Source organism: Neofelis nebulosa, chromosome 2, assembly GCF_028018385.1.
Source record: "Neofelis nebulosa isolate mNeoNeb1 chromosome 2, mNeoNeb1.pri, whole genome shotgun sequence".
Taxonomy (NCBI): Eukaryota; Metazoa; Chordata; class Mammalia; order Carnivora; family Felidae; genus Neofelis; species Neofelis nebulosa.
The window spans coordinates 204,068,645-204,088,956 of NC_080783.1; the positions used below are offsets into that span (position 1 = coordinate 204,068,645).

The window sequence follows — 20,312 nt, forward strand, 5'->3', positions numbered from 1 at the left end:
GGCTGAGTCACAGAAGTGGCTGATTGCGGGGGCGGGAGCCTTGGGCTCTGGAGTTCAGCAAGGGAGGGGGGATTCCTAGTTGGGGAGAGGGCCCGATCTTCCCCTCTCCGGTCACACCACAGCCTGGTGGAGTGAGATACGCCCTGAGCGCGACCCTCCTTCCCACAGCGGAGAGGACAGAATGGGCCTGTCCACTCGCAAAACCACCTGACGCACAGCCACCCGAGGCAACAGATCTGACCCTGCTGTCCCCTGCCTAGACCTTCAGCGGCCTCTCATCAGCTAAGATGAGTGAAGTCCAAACTCCTCAGCAGGTTTTCTTACTGCCCGGCAGCATTTAGACATGTGCTTTCCAATATGGCAGCCACATGTGGCTACTGACTTCTGGAAATGTGGCTGGTCTGAATCGAGATGTGTGGTGCCTATAAAATAGCCATGGGACCCCCAGAACTTAGTACAAAGCAAAAAGAATTGAAAATATCTCAGTAGGAATTTTTAAGCTTTGATTACCTGTTTGATACTATTTGGAATATACTGAGTTAAATAAAATATATTCTCAAAATGTATTTAGCCTGTTTTTTCTTCTTTTTTTTAATTCTTTTTTTTTTTTTTTTTTTTAGTAATGTTTATTTATTTTTTTTTAATTTTTTTTTTTTTAATGTTTATTTATTTATTTTTGGGACAGAGAGAGACATAGCATGAACGGGGGAGGGGCAGAGAGAGAGGGAGACACAGAATCGGAAACAGGCTCCAGGCTCCGAGCCATCAGCCCAGAGCCTGACGCGGGGCTCGAACTCACGGACCGCGAGATCGTGACCTGGCTGAAGTCGGACGCTTAACCGACTGCGCCACCCAGGCGCCCCAATGTTTATTTATTTTTGAGAGAGAGAGAGAGAGAGAGGCAGAGAGAGAGGGAGAGATAGAATCTGAAGCAGGCTCCAGGCTCTGAGCTGTCAGCACAGAGCCCGACGCGGGGCTCGAACTCACAAACCGTGAGATCATGACCTGAACTGAAGTTGGACGCTCAATGGACTGAGCCACCCAGGCGCCCCTTCTTCTTTTTTTAATGTTTATTCATTTTTGAGAGACAGAGAGAGACAGATGCAAGCGGGGGAAGGGCAGAGAGAGAGGAAGGCACAGAATCAGAAACAGGCTCCAGGCTCCAAGCTGTCAGCACACAGCCCGACGCGGGGGCTCGAACCCGTGAACTGCAAGATCACGACCTGAGCTGGAGTCGGACGCGTAACCGGCTGAGCCACCCAGGTGCCCCTTAACCTGTTTCTTTTTACCTTTCATCTTTTTTTACTTTTTAAATGTGGCTACTAGAAAATTTAAAACTACATGAGTGCTTCACATAACATTGCACTGGACAACCCGTTCTCTTTGCTGCCTCCCCTGCCGACACTCACTCACTCATTCCTTTGGTCGTGCACACATCCACTCCGCAAATACTCACTAATCGTGTGCTATGTGCTAGAGGTGGTGCTCAACAGTGGAGACGAAGAGGAAACGACACAGGCCCTGCATGTGAGCCCACATGGAGCTGGAGGACCACAAAATGCCAAAGCCGGGGCGCCTGGGTGGCTCAGTCGGTTAAGCGTCCGACTTCAGCTCAGGTCACGATCTCGCGGTCCGTGAGTTCGAGCCCCGCGTCGGGCTCTGGGCTGACCGCTCAGAGCCTGGAGCCTGCTTCCGATTCTGTGTCTCCCTCTCTCTCTGCCCCTCTCCCGTTCATGCTCTGTCTCTCTCCGTCTCAAAAATAAATAAACGTTAAAATAAAAATGCCAAAGCCTTTGTGCTGTACACGCCTCATAACGTTACTTGTCTCGCTCGTATTTGTGCTTCTCTCTAGGGTGACCTCCTAACCCCCGTCTGCCTGGTGAACTCCTACTTACACTTCAAAACCAAACCTTCAAATACCTTAAAAACTTATGTCCCATGCTCCCCACCCCCCCCAAAAAAAATGCTGCTTCACGAGTTTGTTACGCCCGCCCCTCTTCCCCGCTGGAGTTCTGAACTACCACGTGGTTATGCAATTTTATGACTGTGTCAGTTTCCATGTCACTCTTCTGAGATGTTCCCTTTACCCTGCCCCCAGAAATCATCTCACTTACCCCCGTGAATTTCCTTCACCAGCTCTGTCTTGTTTGTGACCCATCCATCTCTCCAGACCCTAAGCTCTGCAAGAGTGGGGAGCTTGTCTTTTTCACCCAGAGGTGACATCCCAGTGCCTGGAACGGTTCTTGGCACCCTAGGAAGCACTTAGGAAATGAAGATGATGCCCATATGGGCAGCGGTGCAGGATGCTACAACGGAGGCTCTGGCACCAGACTTCCCAACGGGTCCCGCCTGCTTCCGCCCTGCAACCCTTCATCATGCAGCCACAGCCGTCTCCAAAAACCTCAAGGCTACCCCACTCTAGAACTTACAGTGGTCAACAAGTCTTCTGTACAGTATCCGGATCCTGTAGACCTTTCCACTCTCCTCTCTATTAGGCCCTCCCATCCCTGCCACAGGGCCTTTGCACGTGCCGAGCACTCTTTCCTCACCTACTGACACATCTGATACTTTACCCCAAGCATCACTTCAAATCCCCGTGTTGCGCACTCTCACAACGCCACGTCCCTCTCTCCCCGCTGGTTAGTTAGCATCTTCCGTTTGATGGCTGTTCGTGTCCCATGCCAGATTCAGCTCCACGAGTGCAGGGGCCGTGTCTGGGTTTTGATTTTTACCTTTTGAATCCTTAGAGCCTTGAAAACTGCTTGGCACACCGCAGGTGTGAACACATAGTTGCTGAATGAAATAAACCACTGGCTTAGTGAAGGGGCTGAGGATGTTCAGTAATTGCTGGCTGAATGGCCCTATCGAGCCAGGATCAAGCACACATCATCTGGCTTGTGCTTTCCTGCCACATGTGGCTGCCATGGTGATGCAGACGAGACACGAAGACACAAGACAGGCTGTGAGTGCTGCGGAGCTCAGAGAAAGGGCACTAAGGAGGGTGTGTGTGTGGGGGGGGGGAGGCAGGCTGCCTGGAGGGTGGAGTTTGAGTGGTACTATGTGGTCACTAAATTCTTGGGTTGGGGCAGGGGGTACAGAGTGACCTGGGTCTGAATCCCAGTAATGTAATAGTAGCTGACATTGGTTCTAAGTGCTAGGCTCTCTACTAAGTACTTTATGTTTCTTTGACTGTCTCATCCACCAGAAGTGAAAGCATATTACCGTCTAAATTTTGTATATGAAGAAACCGAGGCCAGGGTGCCTGGGCGACTCCGTGACTCGGTTGCCCAGGTTGAGCATCCGACCCTTGATTTTGGCTCAGGTCACGATCTTGCAGTGGTGGGATCAAGGCCCATGTCGGCCTCCACGCCGAGCATGGAGCTTGCTAAGGATTCTCTCTCTCTCTCTCTCTCTCTCTCTCTCTCTCTCTCTCTCTCTCTCTCTCTCCTTTGCTTCCACCCTCTTTCTCTCTCTCAAAATAAATAAATAAACATTAAAAAGAAAAAAAGCTAAAGTATGTTCTTTAAAAAAAGAAAGAGGGGCGCCTGGGTGGCTCAGTCGGTTAAGTGTCCGACTTCAGCTCAGGTCATGATCTTGTGGTCCGTGAGTTCAAGCCCCGTGTCGGGCTCTGGGCTGATGGCTCAGAGCCTGGAGCCTGCTTCCGATTCTGTGTCTCCCTCTCTCTCTGCCCCTCCCCCGTTCATGCTCTGTCTCTCTCTGTCTCAAAAATAAATAAATGTTAAAAAAAAAAATTAAAAAAAGAAAGAAAGAAAGAAAGAAAGAAAGAAAGAAAGAAAGAAAGAAAGAAAGAAAGAAAGAAAGAAAGAAAGAAAGAAAGAAAGACACCAAAGCCCAGGGAGGTTAAATAACTTGTCCAAGGTCATCAACTGAGATGGGGCATGAACCCAGGCAACCTGACTTAGCGTCTGTTCCATATTTTGAGGGTTCAATGTTAAGAATAAGCATGTAATGATCGCTTAGTATGTGCCAAGCAGTTTTCTAAAAACTTTATAAGTTTTATTATTATTGGTATTGCTATTATATTTTACTGGGATTTTTTTTTAAATGTTTATTTTTGAGAGAGACAGAGCACGAGTGGGGGAGGGGCAGACAGAAAAGGAGACAGAATCTGTCAGCACAGAGTCTGACGTGGGGCTCGAACCCATGAACTGTGGGGCCATGACTTGAGCCAAAGTTGGATGCTTGACCGACTGAGCCACCCAGTCGCCCCTACTGGATTTTTTTTTTTTTTTTTAATGTTTATTTTGACTGAGAGAGGTAGAGAGAGGCAGTATGCACACAAGTAGGTCAGGGGCAGAGAGAGAGAGAGAGAGAGAATCACAAGCAGGCTTCATGCTGTCAGCACAGAGCCTGACGTGGGGCTCGAACCTACAAACTGTGAGATCATGACCTGAGCTAAAACAAGAGTCAGATGCTTAACCAATTAAGCCACCCAGGCGCCCCTTTTACTGGGATTGGGAGAAGCCAGCACCCTGCTCTCTCAAGAATCCCTGTTACATATCCGTGTGAGTATGTAACGGATACTTCCAGAAGCATCAAAGCCAGATTGACCTGGCTCTACTGGGTGCCCTTTGGGAAGTTACTTAACCTCTCTGTACCTCCGTTCCTTTCTGTAAGATCAAGGTAATGAATGGGACCTTCTGGATAGGGTTGCCGTTTTGGGGGGAAATGAGATCATGACTACAGAGCCCCTGGGGTAGGGTTTGGCACAAAGCAGAACTTGAATACATTCATTTCTCTCCCCTCCACCCCATGTAGGAAGATCTCCCCAAACCCCCCGTCTCACCAGAACGAGGCTAAAATCAACAACTGATCTAGAACCACCAAGATCCTGGAAATCCGAGGTCAATACGATGAGGGAGGGAGAAGAAGAGAGGAAAACGTTAAGCTAGTCAGTTTCAAAATGTGTCCGAGATTGAGAAAAATGAGTAATTATAATGTATTTCCTTCTTCCTGCTGTGTCAACTTGGGGTTATATAACTGAACCTCTCTGTGAGGTACCCCTTGGGGGCCTCCAGGAGGCAGGGTTGGCCGTGACATAAATAAATATTTCTGTGCTCTCTGCCCTGGGCTCAGGTTCTGAGCAAACACCACAGCCTGCAAGGGAGGCCGAGACAGGGAGGAAACTGGGTGTGGAGTGAGTTCTGGGCTGGGAGTCAGGAGACCCGTGTTCAGGGCCTGGCTCTGTGTCAGGGGACGTGGACATTAGCTTTCATGGGAGAGTGACCTGGGAGGAGAGACTCCAGTATGGGCTGGGAGCCACAAATCCCTCGGTCAGTTCTCTTTGCAGATAGAATAAAGGCCCCGCCCCTCCCCTGGCCTGGCATTCAAGGCCCTTCACATCTTCTCCTGCCCCTTCTCCCATTCCACCTTGGCACCCACACACCCCGCAGCTTGGCTCTTTGGGACTCTCGAATTTTCCTTCCCACAAGGTTTTTCCCCTCTCTTGGCAAGTACTCTGCTCCCTGTGAACTGGCAGTGTGCTACAGTGGGCAGACTTATGGATTTTGGAGTTAGGCCAGACGTAGGGGTTTTAGAGTTCCCCTGGGCTTGGAATCTGGCTGAATGGAGTCACCTTGGGCTTGTGACTGAACCTCTTTTGAGCCTGTTTCCTCCTATGCAAGCTGGGCTTTGTGATTTCTATTTAATTCCTGGTTGCAACAGCCAAATGAGATAATAGTTGTTCATAACAAGTGCCAATTTCTTTTTAAATGTTTATTTATTTTGAGAGAGAGGAAGAGTGTGAGCAGGGGAGGGGCAGCGAGAGCGTGAGAGAGAATCCCAAGCAGGCTCCACGCTGTCAGCACAAAGCCCGACGCAGGGCTCGACCCCATGAACCATGAGATTATAACCTGAGCTGAAATCAAGAGTCAGACACCTAACCAACTGAGCCATCCAGGCGTCCCTCGAGTTTAATTTCTATCCTTTATGAAGGACCCTCTAAGCTGGTCTTGTGGGACCCCCTCTGGGTCCCCAGACCCAGCCCACCAGCATCAGAATGAAAATAGAAATAGTGGAATTTCCAGGATGGCCAGTGGTTCATGAGTCGGACTTACTTGCATAGTACCTGGCCTGGCCTGGCCAAGCACCCAGCATACGATAACCATCCAACAACTGCCCAGTGGATTGAGGGCAGAGTGTTTTTCACTCCGTCACGGGGCTGGGATATGTCACTGCGAAGGAACAGAAGCCACCAGCCTCTTCCCTGGGGACCTACTTGTTGCAAAAGGAATTCAAAGTGTAGAACGGCCAAGACCTTAGTCTCCTGCACGGGGTCTCTCTGCCGTTCCAATACCATCGGTCCCTTCTGACTTAGTCTTGGCACCCGACATCTTCCATGAACTTTTCTCAGTCTGATCCGCCAGCACGCATCTCCTTCTTTCCTCCTGCCCCAGGCAGAATGAGCCACTTCCGTTCTCCCAAACTCACCGGTGCTTCCCAGGATTCCCGGATTCTGGCTGCGCAGTTTTCCATCCCACAAGATCTCCAGCAATGTCTCCTGGCCACTCGTCCCACCAAGAGGCAGAGTCTACTTGTCCACTCCCTGGAATCTAGGCGGGCCCTGTGACAGCTAGCACCATTGGAATATGGTGGGAGTGACACTGGCAGTTCTGGGTACAGCCCTTAGGTGCCATCGTTTGCTTCCTGAGTGTTTGCTCCTGGGAACCTCCCTCTTGGAACCCAGCTGCCATGCCGCGAGAAGTCCAAGGTACACGGGGAGGCCACAGGTAGATGCTCTAGGTGACAGCCCCAACTATGTTCCCAACTGGCAGCCAGGGTCAACAGGTGGCCATGCACATGAGCCACCTCGGATACCCAGGCCAGTCGCCTGAATATCTGACCGCAACCTGGTGAGAGATCCTGAGCGAGAACCTCCCAGCTCTACAGCGCCAGGAGAAAAAATAATAAATTGTTGATTTAAGCCACTAAGTTTTGGAGCAGTTGGCTCCCCAGAAACACGTCTTCCCAACCAACTCCAGCCCGCTAAACCTGCCTCGATCATGAGACCTAACCGCCCCCTCCTCCCCAGGTCACCTTTGCCACCTCTGACCTCTTTTAATAAGTGTTTACACTAATCATGATGACTTTGTATTGAGATTCCGGGACCTACTTTTCCTTTGAAATATGTTACCAGTTTATTTGAAACAGAAATTCCCTATCACTTCTGAAAACAGAAAAAAAAAAAAATGTCCATTGCCATCAACAGAAGGTAACAAAATAAATCAGGTGAAGCAGATCAATGTCGTTAAGTTCCAGCTTTCTAGCTGGACAGTTACCTCCCAGTGTCTGAGCCCGGGGCTGACCCTCTCTTTGTTGAAAAGATGAGCAAATTTTGTCGGTAACACCGGAGCCGGCGGACTCTGAGTTCCAGGATCCGGGCAGTTACAGCAGAGCAGCTTCCAGACCCTGGATCGCACGGCTCTGGCCACTGTGTCCTTAACTTCAACAGTTAGGGGCGGCTTGGGGATTCTCTCACTTTCCCGATCAGAGCAGGCACTGTATGTAGCTCCCTGGTCTGGCCAGTCCGTCGTGTCGTGGCATCCTCCAGTCTTTCCAATGTGTTTACAGACCCTCTTCCCACCTAAAATGCTGAGGACCACCACCCCTGCCGCTTGCACTCAGCCTGGCCTGAAGCACCGACTCCCCTTAGCTCTTGCAACTTCTCCCGGATTTGTTTCTTTCATTATTGAAGTATTTCCTCTAAGAAGATTTTCAGTGTGGGTCTGTGTACTTCCCCTCCGGCAGTCTTATTTACCTAGGAATATTTTTATTATGACCTCATGTGTGAGTGACAGTTCGGCTGGCTTTAAAACGCTGGATGGAAAGAGTCCTTCTCTTTCAGTTGTTAATAACTTCGTGGCTTCCTTCATCAAGAGTCCATAGTGAGGAATAGAATGGCCATCAGATTCTTGGTTCCTTCGTAAGGGTCATCATCTCTCTCTCTCTCTCTCTCTCTCTGCTCTTCCTCTTTGTCTTTCATAGTCTCAATTTCACCCCCCATCAGTGTGGATTTTCCCTTATTTCTACCGTTGGCTCCTCTAGGAACCCTTTTAATCTGAGTTCATCCATGTTTCTTTAATTCTGGAATGTTTACTCTCCATCATCTGATTCCTTATTTCCCCTCTCCATTTCTGTTTTCCTCTCCTTTGGGGACTCCTACTCCTACTTTCCATCTCTCTCTGCTTTTCTTTTTTATTTGTTACCTCATTATCTTTTCCTGCTTTGGGGGGATAATTCTCAATCCGAATTGGCTCTTGACTAGTGAATTCTTCAGTGGTATCCATCCTGATATTTACACCGGTCTATTCGGTCCTTTATTTTATTTTATTTTATTTTTATTTTCGGTCCTTTATTTTAAATAGCTCATGTTACCACTTGGTTCTCACCTATGACTTCTTATTCTTGCATCGTTTTACAAATGTCTGCTCTTATCTCCTTACGTATTATGATCAGGTTTTACTTTAAAATCTTGGTCCCAGGGCACCTGGGTGGCTCAGTCGGCTAAGCATCCGACTTCGGCTCAGGCCATGATTTCATGATTCATGAGTTTGAGCCCGCATCGGGCTCTGTGTTGACAGCTTGGAGCCTGGAGCCTGCTTCAGATTCTGTGTCTCCCTCTCTCTCTGCCCCTCCCCTGCTTGCGCTCTTTCTCTCTCTCAAAATAATAAACATAAAAAATTTTGTTTTCAAATCTTGGTCCCTCTGCTTCAATAATTCTGCTTCAGATGGAATGTGTAGCTTGGTTTATTGTCCTTCCTTTATAGTAGCTGTATTTCTTAGGTGTCTAATTACTTTGTCAGGTGAGTTCAAGTTCCCCTGGGGGTACCAGCTATCTGGCTGTAAATGAACCCTGGGGAAGGGCCAAAGGCCTAACAGGAGAGGAAAAAAGATGGGCCCCAGGGTGGAGAGCCACACAGACACCCTCGGCCATCCCCTTCCTGCCGCACTCTTCCTGTGTGACTGTCAGGCTGCACCTTTGAGTTCCTAGCTGGGCAGCGGCCTGGGCGAGGGGTAGACTCTCCCAGTGGGATTCCATAGGCCGGGGGTGGGGGTGGTAGGAGGGGTGTTGATGGGGCAGTGAATGCCTCCACCTTTGCCTGTTCTGTTCAAGTCTGCCCCCAGCTTTGACCCGTCCCAGACCACCCCTGGGCTGTAGCTACCAATTTTTGCCCCGTAAGGGCAGGACCAGAAGCAGGTAAGCTTCCCTAAAGAGCAGGACAGAGGAGAGGTTAGGAGGTCAGGCTCTGGGGTCAAACATTCATTCTGTATTGAAGGCTGGTGTGTACCAAGACATCGTGCCGGGTGATGGGGAGACAGTGGGAAACAGTCCCTGCCCTCGTGGAGGTTATGCTTTGACAATCAACCAGCAGACCCCCTGCCACTTGGGCCACTCAGTCTCCCTAAGCCTCAGTTTCTTCATCTGCAAAATGGAGATAATCACAGTATCTATCCGTAGGGTTACCGAGGCTTTTAGGAAACAACGTGCACCCAGGGATTGGCACAGCACCCCGCACTCGGAGAGCGCGCAAATGTGTTAATTATTGTTGTTGTTATTATTATGACCAACGATATTGATTTCGGGGCTTAGGCAGGAACTTGGAGCTATTTCTAAAAAATAAATGAATCCCCTTTGTCCTCTGGGCAAACCAGTTCTCCTTAAGGTCTGTGACTGGAGAAAAGCCCCAGGTAGGGCATCTGGAGTTTTTGAGAAGGAGGATTCAGCGGGCTTGACCTTTAAAAAGTTTTGGTCAAGGGGCACCCAGGTGACTCAGTCGGTTTAGCATCCAACTGCGGCTCAGGTCATGATCTCACAGTTTGTGGGTTCGAGCCCCATGGAGGGCTCTGTGCTGACAGCTCAGGGCCTGGAGCCTGCTTCGGATTCTGTGTCTCCCTCTCTCTCTCTGCTCCTCTCCCACTAGTGCTCTCTCTCTCTCTCTCTCAAAAATAAATAAATAAATAAATAAATAAATAAATAAATAAATAAATATTTTTTAAAATGTTTTTAAAGTTTTGGTCCAAAACCAGCAAGGCAGGGAGGGGGTTGAAGGATGGGGGGGCGGGGGGGTGGGATATACAAATCAAGTTTTCTTTTCCGGAAAGAACTATTAATACCACTCCAGGTGGTTCGGTTTCAGATAACCAGTCCTTTCCCCCAGTTCTTTGTTCATTTTTTTTTTTAACTGCTAAAGAGCAGCGCAGGGAGGAGTTAGAACTTCACAGCGACCCCACGGGCGTCGGCTGGATTTCCAGGCCTATTAGCTCTGGGGCCAACGTTGCCACTGGGCAGAGGAGACAAAGCCCCCGGGCCCACAAAAATGTTTCCATTTCTTTCAAAACAGAAGAAAAGAGGAACTTCTAGGTTGAAGAAAATGTTTTGATATACCAATGCAGTGGGGCATTGGGGAGGCATGGGGAGACAGTGGGCTCCCCACTAACCAACAGGTGGCTCAGTCGGTTAAGTGTCATCTTGGTTTTGGCTCAAGTCATGGTCTCGCACCTTCGTGGGTTTGAACCCCAGGTCAGGCTCCACACTGTGCGGAGCCTGCTTGGGATTCTGTCTCTCCCTCTCTCCACCCCTCTCCCACTCACGCTGTTTCTGTCTCAACATAAATAAACTTCAAAACTGTATATTAAATATATATATTACTTAAATATAGATTCAATTAAATATTAAATATATTAAATTTAAAAATTAAAAATTTGAATTTAAAAATTAAACATTAATTATTTAATTAATTATTAATTAATTATTCAATGCAGTCGTAAATAAAACTTTTGATATTTTTATGGAGGAAGGGGACCTTGAAGGCAGAACCGCCTAGGAAAGTCAGGATGCATCACCGGTTACCTCTGTGACAACCAGAAGGTTGCACATGTCTCCGAACCTTGGTACGGAACTAGGGAATCCTCCTAACTCGCTTCCTGGGATGCTGTGGGTGTTACAGGGAGGGAGGGAGGCATGCGGGGAGCATTTAGCACCGTGTGGGCGCGCCTTTGTTTCCCTCTGTGACCCGCAGGCTGAAACCTTAGAGAATCTGGGGGAGGGGGATGATGGGATGAGGTACAGCACTGGGGAACTAGTTACACAATTGCTTTTGGCGGCACAAGAAAGAGACTGAGGAGATACCCCAGGTGCAGGAATATACAGAAGCTTCCGAGCAAAGCCAGGGTGCTGTGCTGGGGGGTCTGCAAGAAACCGGGGGTGTGTCTGAATCCCCAGTGCAGGCCGGGGGCGTTGGTAGCCCTGGAGAAGTGGGATGAGTGAATGGTGTGTAAACTGTGGAGGAATTCAAAAATTCGGAGGCTCTTTGCCCTCCAGGTTGGCTCCACAGTTCCCAAGACACAAGTTTCTTAAAAGGGGAAGAGAGGGGCTCCGAGGGTCAGGCGTCTGACTTCCGGCTCAGGTCATGATCTCAGGGTCTGTGAGTTCGAGCCCCGCATCCGGCTCTCTGCTGTCAGCACAGAGCCTGCTTCAGATCCTCTCTCTCTCTCTCTCTGCCCCTCCCTGCTCCCCTCCCAAAAATAAATATTTTAAATAAATAAATAAAGGGGAAGGGAAGCTAATATCTATTGAGTGACTGCTGTGGATAGTTTTCTTTCTAATAAATTAGGTAACTGAGGCTCGAGAGGTGTCATGGCTTAAACAAGACCCCACAACTCCAAAGCAGAGGTCCAATCCCTTGCTCCTCGCCCAGGCCTGCTGCTGACTTCTGCCCAAGGCTGGCCTGGAGCAGGGCGCACGGGCTCTCCGGGGTCTGCACCACCTGCCCCGCTTCCTCAAGGCCCCCAGCAGCCACCATAGGATGTGGCAGTCCCACCAAGGGCCCCAGCGGCTCGAGAGTGGCGGCCCAGGCAGGAGGCCGCTCACAGCAGGCCCTGAAGCTGGCCGAATTACAGGCCTCTCTGTCTGAGAGACTGGCACACCCTCTTTTCCTTCCTTAGGCCAGCCTGCAGCCACCACTCCCGGGAGTTCAAACCACAGGAGAGGTTCCCGCCTCCCCTGCCACACCTCCCTCAGCCTTACCTACACCCCAGCCCTGCTCAGGAATCCACAGCCGCTCTCTGCCTTGGCTCAGTCCCCCTTCTTCCTACCTACCTCTTCCTGCCTGCCCTAGGATCTCTGGTTCCGATAAGGAATTTGTTTGAGGGAAACCAAAGAGGGATCCATCCTGCCAGATCCCAAAGCAAAGAGTGGGATGCCAGAAGCCAAGATGCCAATGACTGCATCAGCAGGCTGGATGGAGGTGGGGAAGGTGATGGGGCAGCACGCACAGGGCTTGGACATTGTCCAGGAGAAATAAACAGGCTGCGGCTTCGAGGCCGCCTTCAGGGGCCCTTCGATGGCAGCCTGCAAAGTGTGCATCTGCCCAGGTCCATCTGACAGCAAGAGTTCAGCCTAGGGGGTTGCCTGGGTGGCCTCTGCTTCCACACCTTTAAATGGAGGGTGCACTCTTGGGGCGTCTGGGTGGCTCGGTCGGTTGAGCGTCTGACTTCGGCTCAGGTCTGATCTCACAGTTCGTGAATTCGAGCCCCACATCGGGCTCTGTGCTGACAGCTGGGAGTCTGGAGTCTGCTTTGGAGTGTGTGTCTCCCTCTCTCTCTCTCTCTCAAAAATAAGTAAACATTAAAAAAAACAAATTTAAATGGAGGGTGCCCTCTCTTACTGCCAAGGGTCCCCGTGGCCCTCACACACTGTGACCCTGTGTCCCAGGAGCAGTGGGGAGGGGATCAGTGTGGGTGTTGTTTTCCTTCTCTTCAGACCCCCGCGGGTCTCTGGGGCACTGATTTGTCCAGGGCAAATTGCACATTGAACAAATGATTATGGAAATTATGGAAAGCGCTATGAGGAGAAGTTACGAACCCGGCTCTTTCGAGGGGTACAGTGCCTCTGATCTCCTGTGGATGTGTTCCCCCCCAAACTCTGTCCTCTACCTCCGACCTTTGCCTCTTACATCTTCCTGGTCACCCCGGGGAGGTGGAAACCCAACATCTGCCTTCCGGGACTTCAGGAAAGAGAAAGGCCCTTCACTTCACTTCGAGTGGTTCTATTCCCAAAGACACAGTTCCTCCTGGCCTGAGGCTGGATTGGCCACAGTCCATAGAGCGACAGGGAGCACAGGAACTGGCCTCTAGGATTAGCCGCTGATATAAAACTACTACAGCAGATTCCCCTAAAGTCACAGCACATTCCTCTAACCCAGCCCACTGTGTGCCTGGCTTGTCACACACACACCCAGCGGTTGGCCTGCTTGGCACCACACTGCCCCCTCTGACCACCTCACCATCGACGGCACAGCACAGACACCAGCAGGGTCAAGGTGAGGAACGCCCCACCCCCATGGAGGGGTCCCGGGGGCTCCTTTCCCTTTTCATCTTCTGCTCCCATCAGGTACCCATGGTCCTTTGCTGTCTCTTGGCCCCCTTCCTTCCTTTACCCCCATAACTTTGAGATGGTCACTGAGAGGACATGAGAAAGGTATTCGACCTACACACACTTCCAGCTCCTTCACCTATTACCATGTGGCTCCTTCACCAAATCCGTGTGGGATTTGGGATTCCAGGATTTTGGGTGCCCTTCCCGACCTCTATGCTCTGGATATGCTAATCATGTTACCTCTCCTCCCCATAGGAAGCAGGGATCCCGGATCTGTTATTTTGGGCTTTGGTTTACACTATTCCGTCCGCTTAAACCATTGTCTTCTATGTCCATACCCTCCTGTTGGGATCTGGCCATTTCTAAATTCACTACTATTGGCTGACTGCTCACCACGTGTCAAACAGTTACTACATACCCATTCATCATTCGTTCATTCAAAAAAAGATGTAGTGGGGCGCCTGGGTGGCGCAGTCGGTTAAGCGTCCGACTTCAGCCAGGTCACGATCTCGCGGTCCGTGAGTTCGAGCCCCGCGTCGGGCTCTGGGCTGATGGCTCGGAGCCTGGAGCCTGTTTCCGATTCTGTGTCTCCCTCTCTCTCTGCCCCTCCCCCGTTCATGCTCTGTCTCTCTCTGTCCCAAAAATAAATTAAAAAAAAAAAAAAAAAAAAACAAAAAAACGTTGAAAAAAAAAAAAAAAAAGATGTAGTGAGACCTACTCTATGCCGATATAATGGCAAACCGAACGGACATTGTGACATTGTCCCTGTCCCCCAGGAGCTTCAGTCTAGTGGAAATTGATAGCTTATGTTTGTGGAGCACCTACTATATACAGACCCTGTACTGAGTGCTTTATATGGATTATAGTACTTAATCTTTCGGAGAGACAGCTTCTTTTAACGAGTACATCAAACTGAACCACAGAGGAATGAAGGCTTTGGCCCAAGGCTAAGTTAGCCTCCGGCTAAGGGGCGCTGCAGGGATTCCGACACCCAGGTTGACTGATTGCAAAGCACCGGCCCCCAAGCACAGTGCTTTCAATCCCATCTCCTCCGGGAAGCCTTCTAGATCCTCCTCCCAGACTAGAGGGCTTCCTTGGTCCCCCTAAACCAGCCCTAGTATTTGTGACACACCCATCTCCTCCTCCCACCCAGGTCCCCAGGCGGTTGAACAGCAGCCCTGCCTGCCTCTTTCCTCTGGAGCAGCTTGTCCGGCGAGCCACCCAGCAGCTGCTGCAACGTGTCTACTGAACTTGCTGATCCGAACCCTAACGTGGCTTTTCATCTCCTAGAATCGCAGATCCTCCTCCCGGAGGGGTGGGGGCCTCCGCATAGGGCCCACCCACCAAGACGCCCATTTCACAGATGAAGCAAACACTGGTCCTGGGCGGTTCAAAGCCCCTTCCACCTCCCGGCCGGCCAGGTCAGCTCCCCTTTCTTCCGGGGAGTCTCAGGCTCTCCGCAGAGGCGTGCTGGGGGGCGGGACAAAGGACCGACTTGCTTCCTCCATGCCGAAGTGTCAACCCCCCAAACGCAGTCCAAGGGGGCTTCTCTGCTCTCAGTTGAGCTTGTCTGGCACTCCGGGCACCTTTACGCCTGCCCCATCCCCATCTCCAAGCCCCACGGGAGATGATCAACTTTCCTCCCACCAGCCCTGACCGCTGCCCCCGCGCGCACACTCCTGGCCCTCCCTCTAACGAAAGTGGGGCGACACCCGGAACCCCTCACTCCCCCCACCCCCTCCGGGCTCTCCTTCGCCCAGGGCGGCCGGCAGGTGAACCGCGAGCCGCCGGGCCGGAGCCCGGCCGCCCGTGTGCCCCCCGCAGGCCCGGGTGCGTCCCGGTGCCCCTTACCTGCCCGGCGAGCCGCCCGCCCCGCGCCGCCGCCCGCTCGCCCTCCCGCCGGCGCCGCCGCGGCCGCCCGGGCTCTTCCCGCCGGGGATCCCGCCCCCGGCCCCGCCCCGCCCGGCGCAGGTGATCCTGGGGAGGGGCCGAGCTCGCCCCTCGGCCCCACGGCCTTGGGGACCGCCCCGGGGGCGCCAGGGCAGGGACGCTGGAGTGGCGGCGCCTCCCCGTGGTGTCCTCGCGCCTCTCCCGGGCCTGGGTCCTTTTTGGGATTCCAGTTCTGGCTCCCCGTCCGGGGCGCGCAGCCCAGCCGGCCACCTCTTCCAGGTCCGTTTTCTCCAAGGGCGAAAGCGGGGAGAAGGCACCTGACAGATACCGCAGGCCGGATGGAGGTATCTTTAAAGTGGGATTGTGTTCAACTGATTGGAAGGTTTGGGGGCAGGTTGGGGTTTAGACAGCCGCCAGGTGTTACAGCAGGTTTGATAACTAGCAAGGGTCAAAAACTCTGCCCTGGGGAACCTGCCCCGTTTCCTCGATCGGACCGGCTCGCTGCCGTACCCCCGGCACTCTAACCCTGGCACACCACAGGCCTTCAACCAATATGTACAGAAAGAGGGAAGAGGTCTTAGGAGAATCCCAAGCCCTCTCCTTTTCTAAACAGGGAAACTGAGGCCTGGGAAGCAGAGGCGAGTGGCCCAAAGTCACATCGAAGGTTAGTGACAGAACCAGGAGTATTTACAGAGAGTGCTGGGTTATGGGCCTACTGGCTTTGCCACGGGCCGCCTGTGAAATGCCGTCCAAGCCTTGCCCACTTCCTCCCAGGTTGGCAGAACCGAGTCCACAGTGTTTTCACAGGAAACTCCAGGTAGTATTTATTCACAAAGATTGAGAAGAGTACATTCTGAGGGGCACCTGGGTGGCTCCGCCAGTTGAGCGTCTGACTTCGGCTCAGGTCAGGATCTTACGCTTGTGAGTTCGAGCCCCACATGGGCTCTGTGCTGACAGCTCGGAGCCTGGAGCCTGCTTCGGATTCTGTGTCTCCCTCTCTCTCTGCCCCTCCTGTGCTTGTGCTCTGTTTCTCTCTCTCTCTGTCTCTCTCTCAAAAATAAATAAATGTTAAAAAAATTTTTTTTAAAGAAGTATAATTCTGAGATTCTGCTTCACCAAAGAACTGAGACACAACCCTTGGCTTCAAAGAGCTTCACTGTGGCGGGAGAGGGGGACCTGTCCACAAAGCAGGGGCCATGAAGAAGGGAGGGGCACCCAGTGACAGTCTGCTCAGGCTCTGGGATCTGAGATCTCTACGGCCACTTCCAGATGCTACCAGAAGCTCTTGCTGGGATGTGCATGGGGTCAAGGGCTCCAAAGTCAGTGGTCTCAGGTTCTGATCCTAACTTCATTGCAAGACAGGATTTTTAATTTTTTTTTTAATGTTTTTAGTTTATTTATTTTGAGAGAGAGAGAGCAAGCAGGGGAGAGCAGAGAGAGGGAGGGAGAGAATCCCAAGAAGGCTCTGCGCTGTCGGCCCAGAGCCAAACGCGTGGCTCAAACTCATGACCTAGCCCAGAGACAGGTCCAAGAGACGCTTAACTAAGCCACGCAGGTGCCACGATAGGATGTTTTTTCAAACCTTTCTGAGACTCAGTTTCTTTTGGTTCGATGAAGATAATATCCTTACCCCAGTATAGTTCTGATGAGGATTAAAACTGAGATGATGTTGGGGCGCCTGGGTGGCTCAGTCAGTTAAGTGCCCGACTTTGGCTCAGGTCATGGTCTCATGGTTCATGGGTTCGAGCCCCACGTTGGGCTCTGTGCTGACAGCTCAGAGTCTGGAGCCTGCTTCGGATGCTGCGTCTACCTCCGTCTCTCTGCCCGTCCCCTATTCGTGCTCTGTCTCTGTCTCTCTCTCTCAAAAATAAACATTAAAAACAATTAAAATAAATAAAGTAAAAAGTGAGATAATATTTATAAAATGCTGGATACATGGGAGAATTACTATGCTAAGTGATAGGGGCTGGGGACGGGGATGTGCTAACACAAAGGGGAACTTGACGTCTCTGGGTAGGTCCCCCCTGCATGGGATTTGGTGGTCTTCAGCCATCTGCTATCCATGGCTTGACGCCCCCCGCCCCCCCACCGCCTTCTGCTTTCTCCCTTAACCCAGACCAACCAAGTCATAGGACACTTGCTATACCAGAATGACTTTGCACATACTTCTGTTCCTAGATTTAGGAACAGAACCCCTCCCTTCACCAGCCTCCTCCATAAAGAGTGGACCAGGGTCAGACACCTGAGCCAAGCCCAGAGAGGCAGAAGCATGGAAAGGCTCTAGGTAACCTTCATCTTTCTGGGGATGCATTCATTAAGTCCTCCTGAATGTTCACTACAGGCCAGGCACTCTGCAAGGTGGAGAAGAGTCAGCAGAGGTCCTGCCCCACCCTGTAGACCTCGCTTTCCAGCGGAGGTGGGGGAAACAGCTGATACTCAAGCACAAAAAGATGGCAACTGTGAGAGAGAAAGACAATCTATGAAAAGTCCTTTGAAAGAAATAATAACATGCTGTCGTTGATTGCTACAAGTAGGAGGCAGGGGTCCCTTCAGGGGAGGAAGGGTAAGGACCACCTACCAGGAGAAGACAGGTGAGCTGAGCCTGAAGGATGTTAAGAAGAAAACCACAGGCCCAAGATGGAGTCACTTATGCTAGGCCAAGTCACAAAACTCAGGATTAAACCTAATGTAATTGCAGTTTCAACCTCCCCCAGAAATGTAGCCTTCAAGGATCAGTCAGGAATTTTCTGGTCAGCACCAGTGAGGTAATCTGTCACATGGGCCCTCTCTGTTCCCCAAAGAAAGATGAGGTAATCTGCATGATAAAACGCCCTGTTCTTCCCTTCCCCTACAGGGAAAATGACCTTGCCTGAAACAGTACCTTTTCTTTTTTGCTAATAACTTCCTTTCCCCACCCTCCTTCCTATAGAAACCTTCTGTTCTGTGTGACTCCTCAGAGCTCCCCTTTACTTACTAGGAGGGATGCTGTCTGACTCGTGAATCCCTTAAGAAAGCCAATTAAAGCTTCAAATTTACTGTGTTGATTTTTTTTTTTTTTTTAACTAGGACAAGCAAGAAAGTACAGGGAACACTAGAGCAGGAGAGCATTCCGGAAGGAGGGAAAGTCCAGAAGGCCAATGTGGTTGACCAGAGTAGGGGTTGAAGGCAGAGTAGACAGGATAAGGATAAGGTCAGAGGCAGGCAGAGATCAGATCTTGTGAGGTGGTCAGATTTGGGAGATATTCTGGAAGACGGGCAGACTGGAATTGCTAACGGGGAGGAACATGCAGAGAAGGCCACGGGATGGTTGCTGATGAGTCAGTTCATGTCCTGAGCAGTGGAGGCTTCCACAACCAGAATCACTGACCCTCCTTTTGACTGAGCTGGACACAACTCAGACACCTTCCAGTCTCCCTGGGGTTTTACACGCAAAGAGCCTGAGCCCAGGGCGGGCAAGGAAACATGCCCCTGTCCTGGGTGGCTCCCAGTACAGAGCTGGCCTGACCACGGGCTTTCATTTACTTGTTGGGCAAATCAGTGATGAACTGGAATAAAGGAAACCTCATGTGAAATGGAGTCGGAAGGCCGGAAGGGGCAGCTCTTACCCTCTACCACTCCTTATCGACTGCAGAATCAAGACAAAGGCAATACCTTATGTTCCCCACAGAAAGAAGCCTGCACTTTAGTACCCGAGCATTAGGAAGGAAGATATTCTCCTTGCCTGGCAACAGCCCAGCCAATGAGAGACTGGCACAACTCAGCCAATGAAAAGCCATTACATTTGAACTCCTAGTTTCCTCCAATGAAATTTTTGTCTATAACAGCCCCTCCCAACTACCCCCTTCCCTCTATAAAAGGAAGTTCTTCTTTGTTCACTGGAGTTGCTTATGGTTTTGGGGTAACTTGCATGTTCCGAATTGTAATTCTCTGCTATTCCTGAATAAGCCTATTTTGCTGGTGAAATAACTGGCAGTTTTATGTGTAAGGTTAACACCAGGAACAGGGCATCTAAGGTGCTACATCAGGCAACAGGAACAAAATTACCAAGTGATATTCCACACGTTGTAAAAACTAGAAATGACTACAATTCCAAGTGATGGAGAACAGCCAAGCCGATTGTGCTTCATAACAGAGGCACCAGGCATACAAATACTATTTGCAATTTGTGGAGATGTGTGGATGTGATGTTGTGATCTATAATAAATATATATTTTGGTTTTTGTCTATGGTTCCTGGCTCACAGCTCCCCAGACCCTTATAATTTCCCGATGAGAGCAATAGTGACATCTTTCGTTATAATAGTTGGCTTTTGCCCTCATTCCTGAAATCGCTTCAGAATAATAGGGGTGAAATGGGCATCTTCCGTTATTCATAACAAGCCCCTTCCAACCACACCTGAGTTTATTTTAGTGAAATTATTTTTGGAAGGTCTCTAGTTCACCCAAGGGTGGAAACTTGTTGCCAGAACCAGCCAAGTGATTACAGAGTTGGCATTTTATTGTCCTTCCCCATCCAAGGGGGGAAGAGGCCTGGAGGTTGAATCAATCACCAATGGCCAATGGTTTAATCAACCATGCCTGTGTAATGAAGCCTCCATTAACATCCAAAGGGATATGGGGCACGTGGGTGGCTCAGTCAGTTGGCCTCTGACTTCAGCTCAAGTCATGAAGGTTCATGGTTCGTGAGTTCGAGTCCCACATCAGGCTCTCTGCTGTTAGTCCAGGGCCCACTTGGGATCTTCTGTCTCCCTCTTTCTCTGCCCCTCCCGCACACATGCTCTCTCTCTTTCAAAAATAAACAAACATCTAAAAATTAAAAAAGTAATCCAAAAGGATAGAGTTTGGAGAACTTCCAATTTGGTGAACACAAATATGTCCCTGTTCCAGGAAGTGTCACACCCCACACTCCATGGGGACAGAAGCATCTGTGCTCAGGACCCTTCTAGACCTCACCCTATATATTTCTTCACCTGGCTGTTCATTTGTATCCTTTAATATCCTTTGTAATAAACAGGTAGTCTAGTAAG

At 50.6% G+C, this 20,312-nt stretch overlaps 1 protein-coding gene across 1 annotated transcript in view; it reads right to left on the minus strand.

The window, feature by feature from the left end:
- NCMAP (non-compact myelin associated protein) overlaps nt 1-15,340 on the minus strand; it is a 41,345-nt gene extending 26,005 nt beyond the window's left edge. The window contains exon 1 of the mRNA XM_058718610.1: nt 15,248-15,340. The gene's annotated coding sequence lies outside the window, so the exon portion shown is untranslated. The remainder of the gene's footprint in view (nt 1-15,247) is intronic.
- Between the last annotated feature and the right edge of the window lie 4,972 nt (nt 15,341-20,312).